Consider the following 5,697-nt stretch of genomic DNA (forward strand, 5'->3'; position numbering starts at 1 on the left):
ATCAGGAATTGGGAATAAGTGACCATTTTGAAGAGAGTTCTTTCTACGTGGATATTATTTGGAAAGAGAGCATTAATTTATTGATTTTATCATATGTGCTACAGAGTAGCAGACAGGCAAAACAGAATATTCCGAATTGGAAGGGACCCACAAGGATCATCAATTCAGCTTTAAAGTAAATGGCCCATATAGGGAATAAACACACAACCATGGCATTGTTGCCACCATTCTCTGACCCGCTGAGAGCTCTTGGGAAGCTTCAACTGGTATTGATTCTCTTGGTAATAACAGAATAAACTAAGATTTTGCTTAGCTAATTTTATTTCAGGGGAATAATTCTGGATATTAATTTGTCTCTCTAACTTAATTACTTTAGCTTTCTATGGAATTTTTCTTCATCTGAATGAATGGCTTATTTGGCCTACCTAAATGTTCACTGCTACCTTGGATACTATTTTATTTTTATCCATTAAAGTAATTTTGTTTCCACCTGGTTCTGTTACACTGAAAGTCCAGTTGCCTTGGACTGCTCTTAGTTCCTTCAGGATTTGATGCCATATAATGGAACTCCACTTTTCAACTGCTCTGTACGCCTTTCTTCATAGTGCTTTATCTAGTATTTTGGTCTGCCCTTGATTATATGCACAATCCTACATATACAGGTCGAAAAGGTAGTGTAGAACAAAGGATAAGTTCTGTAAATATTGTTTCTGAAGTTTTTGAGTTAGATGAGTGCATTTTCTTCTTGTATAACTATGCACTTTTCATACTGTAAAAGCATGGAATTATTTTTTGAAAAAAAAGTGTTGCGTTTAGTTGTTGGATTTTGATTTTTTTAAAGACCCAAGAATGTCTTAATTTAAAGCTATTGTCTTTCTAGCTTCTATAATTGAAGAGAAGGAAATTTCGGTGTTGTATCCTCTTAAATTCAGGAAGCATAAAGAAGTAAAGGGCAGTAAATACACTTACGTAACATCAAGATGTAACAAGAGAGGCAATTAAAATAAATCTTCAAAGAAGTGTGAATTCAGCCTTATGTGTGCAGAAAGCAAATATGTATGCTCAGATGTGTTATTTTGTGGGTGGCACTATTTTTTGGGAGGGTAGAGTACATGACCTTTGAGTACAGAGTCTGAGGGCATTCTGATAAGCTTTACATTCACATTGTTTTATCCCCTTCTGCTCTGGGTTGCCTGCATAAGGAACAATGGGCTTTACTTCAAGTATTTACATTATTGGTGTGTGCAGTTGAAAAGAAACAAGGATCAGAAAAACATACTTAGAAAATGAACTGGCAGAAATGTCTGCTAACTTGTCAGAGCAGCCAAAAATAGGGAGGCATTTATTGTGAAGACACAAAACAGCTATTTTCAGTTCATGCTGTATAGAAGCCAAGGACTTATACCTTGCATTGTATTTTACTAGCATTTGGCAAAGAAAATCTGTACTCAGGGGAAATGAAAATAGGCAATCTCTCTACTGCAGTGTTGTGTTGTTTTCCCCGGTCCTGGGCAGCTCTGGAGAGCCCGGCTAGGGTGCTGTTTCTCGGCGGGAGCAGGGCTGCTGCGTGGGCTGGGTGTTGTTGCGTTCTGTGCACCAGGGTGGGGCTGGCTGTGCTCTGTGGGCAGTGCTGGGAGGAGACGAAGAGGCGAAGGAGATTACACCCTGTCCTTGCGGTTGGCTGGAGAGCTTTTATTGTCACATGGAGCTGCGATGGAGAACAGAGATCGCTCCCTAGTGCCACATGGACAAAATGGCGATAGGACTGAGAGCGTGTGGGGTTTTATAGGGGGCGGGCTGACGGGGGCGGAAGCCCCCCTCGCCCAGTGGGGACAGACAAGGGGGGAGTGATGTGGACTGTGGCAACCAATGGGGACACAACAGGGGTGTGTACAGGATTCCAGGACGAATAGGGAACGGAGGGATGGGGTAACTCTCAGGAGTGGACAGGGGGGTGGTTACAGGACTGGAATGGTGATGCTCCAATGGTAAGTGACCCGGAGCAAACCACTGCGGGGGGTACACAGGGGTACACCAAACCAGCTAACTAACATATATCAGAACCCCTAATCTGAACCCAAACCTGGGATGCAACACTCTACCTTAGTCATCAATCAGTGCTTTGTTGCAACTGTCTGCTGTTTCTTTTTAATGCATGCAGAGCATGTTAGAAATTTGAGAAGCAACTTGTCTTAAACTTGTGAGTGGGGGCATGGATGGGTGTCTTTAGAACTCATTTGCAGGTATTCAAGAGTGACTTACCCTAGCCTTCAGACAGACCACCAGGCCTTCTGCTCTTGAGCTGGAAGGTGAAGGTCCTGTTAGAATGAAAAATTCAGAACAATTCCTGACCAAAGCACTCCATTAATGCCTTATAAGCAAATTGCTGTCTAATAAGTTACTTAACACACTGGTTCAACAAGATTTATTTTTTCTGGGGGAGATGATAAACACATACTTTACTATTACGAGGTGGAAGTATTAAAAACAGATCTCTATTTACCATATCATGAAACTAATTTGGGGATTTTTTTATTGCTGACCTTTCTATATTGTTAAATTTTTTAAACAGATACAAATCCTTCTGTGTGATATATTGATGCCATTACTTTTGTTAGAAAAATAATCATGGCCTTTAACTTTCTAATTCTTCATCAAATGGCTATTTGTAATGTTTTAGTCAGAATAGTAATATTTTTAATTGAAAACCTGATAACATTTTTAATTATTTAAGGAATGAATAAATTAATTAAAATTGTAAATATAGTGGGTTAATTTTGCTGTGTTTGACAGTAATTGTGGAGGATATTCTAAACAAAAATTGAATCAATCTGTCACTGCACCTGCTCAAACATTTTATTAAGAAGCTGAAGCTCAGTACCATTTTATGAATGACCTTGAAAATAGTATTTTGAAGAAACATGCATTATGAAAGTTGAATCAAATATTCCACATTTAAGTTCTCTTTTCACTTTTAAGGTTGACTGCAAGAAATAAAATATAGCTTTGGGATAGGAAAATATGAATGTAAGGTTTATTTTTCGCATCAATCTTGCATGTACATACTTGCTGCTAATGTTAACACTTCAAAATAAAAATCCAACATTATAGAAGTGATAATTAGTAAAAACTTAGGAGGCAGGAAAAGGTAGATGAAAGACAGAAGGTTTTTAAAGATGCATAAAAGTGCTGTAAAGAATGATTGACAAAAATTACCCAGTGTCAGTGGTTAGTTAGGGTATTTTGATTGTTCCAGTCTTAAGACATGCATTGCCTTTTTACTGGCATTCTGAAAAATTTTTGCTAGCATCCTGAAAAATGCTGAAATCATGTAGTTAGCCAGTGGAATCCATGTCAAGCCTACCTGAAATCTTGTTTCCAAGGATTCTTCACACTCAGATTTTAGCAATCCTAAAGCTGTACAAACGCTGACTAATAGACTTAGCTACAGTGTTTCTTTCTTGTTATAACTTGAGTAGTTAAAAAGTATAGAGGGAGTGGTTAAAATAGCCCAATGCTCAAATTTTAGATGGAGAAGTGAGCAGTTGCTTACCATGTCTGCAAGACTTAATTGGGATTGGGTATGGATTGAACTGTTCTCTAAAGGAACATGAGGCCAGGTGGAGGACTGTGGTTTTAAACAGCTACTAATGATTCATTTGTGGTTGCTAAATTATGTTATTACCCAGTAGGATGTATCATGCATTTAATAATCTTGTCACAAAATTCAGTAGCAATGTGGTAATACAGCAAAGTGAATTCATACAAGATATAGCTCATATAAAGAAGAGGGCCCAAGTGAATCTTGTTTGTATGAAGTTTACGGGTAAATGCTGAGATGTGCACCTGGTGTGGGTGCTGGATGTACAGACAGACTGGGGAATGAGAGGCTGGAGAGCAGTGACATGGAAAGGGCCCTGGGGTTCTGGTCCATGGCAAGTTGAACATGGGCCAGCAGTGCCCTGGCAGCCAGGAGGGCCAAGGGTGGCCTGGGGGCATCAGGGACAACATCACAGCCAGGCAAGGGAGGGGCCGGTTCTGCTCTGCTCTGGGGCAGCCTCACCTTGAATGCTGGGGCCACTTTTGGGTACCACAGTATAGGAAAGACATTAAATTAAAGCCTAGTCTCACTTGCAAACATACACTTAAAATAAGTATTGTACTTGATGGTGACACAGTGTCCTGTAAAGTGATAAAATAGTTTCTATCTGTGAAGTAGTATGTTGATTTTTTTTTTGGTTTGTGTATTTTATTTGTGTAGCAGAATTTAGAAGACAAGGGTCTAGTTTTGCCAATACTGATAAAACAGCAGTAACTAAAAATTAGTATTTTTACTGCTGCTTATTTGTACAAACACAGTTTTGTATTGCACAGAATCTAAGCATAACTCTTTCATAGGTTCATTATAAGCTACTTGAGTTTTTTGCATCAACATTATAATTACATCAATTTCTTTTCTGAACTTTTAGTATGTTCCAGAAAACTGAGATAGAACCACTTTGTTTCATCAGTAGTTTCTTCATGTTTAACAGCCTTTTTGAGGCAATATAAGCTTACCTTTGGCACAAGTCCCTGTGGCACATGGACTTAAATAGCAAAGGCAGAACCCTAGATCTGCTCCCTGAATTAGAATACAATAGAATAGGAATAGTTTAATTGGAAGAGACCTTCCAGTCCACCTGCCTGACCACTTCAGGGCTTAGCAAAAGCTATAGCATGTTGCTAAGGGCAACATGCCCTTAGCATTTGTTGTCCAAATGTCTCTTAAACACTGACAGACTGGGGGCACTGGCCTTCTCTCTAGGAAACCTGTTCCTGGGTTATAACATTGTCTTGGTGAATAAATGCTCTCTAATGTTGGGGCTAAGCCTCCCCTGCCTCAGCTTTGAACCATTCCTATGTGTTCCATCACTGGATACCAGGGAGAGGAGATCAGCACCTCTCTCTCCATCTCTCGTCCTCAGGAACCTGCAGAGAGCCACGAGGTCACCCCTCAGCCTCCTTCTCGCCAAACAGACAAACTCCAAATCCTGAACTGATCCTCATGGGACATACCTTCTAGCCCTTTCACCAGCTTCAGTTCATGAGAGTTGAAGAGGTGCTTGTAGGACCAATTTTTGTTTAAGAGTACAAATACTGATACCTTAGTTGTTTTATCTGGATCTAAGACATTTTTAATAATTCCTTTTTCGTTGGATTGCAGTATTTGGACAACACCATATGACTACAAGATGATACAGTACACTTTGAGGTAGCCCAGTGCTGCTTTGAGCAACTTGACGGGTAATTGGGTGATTGAGAGCATATGAGAACCTTATTATCCCATGCAGAAATGGAGGAAAAAGAAGTTACTGTGTAAAATGTATCTATGTGTTGTGACCTACCCTGCAGCACCAATCAAATGCATCTCATAATACATGGAAAGTGCTACAGATACTATGTAGGTAAAACTGAGGTGAATTCTGATTCCTTCTTGATGCCATAAAGTTCTTTGCCTGAGGGAACTAAACATTAAGGGAAAATATGCACAGGGCAGAAATTAGGCTCTGTAGTTTATTTGTATACACCCATTAATTTGACCAAAATGGTATGTTTTCTGTAATGCAGACATTGCTTTCTTATGGAGCTAAGGTATGTGTTTTCTATGCATCATGATGTTTTTTCACCCAAAAGCCCTTTTATTTGCTGAGGTTAGCT

Source organism: Vidua macroura, chromosome Z (genome assembly GCF_024509145.1).
Source record: "Vidua macroura isolate BioBank_ID:100142 chromosome Z, ASM2450914v1, whole genome shotgun sequence".
Classification (NCBI taxonomy): domain Eukaryota; kingdom Metazoa; phylum Chordata; class Aves; order Passeriformes; family Viduidae; genus Vidua; species Vidua macroura.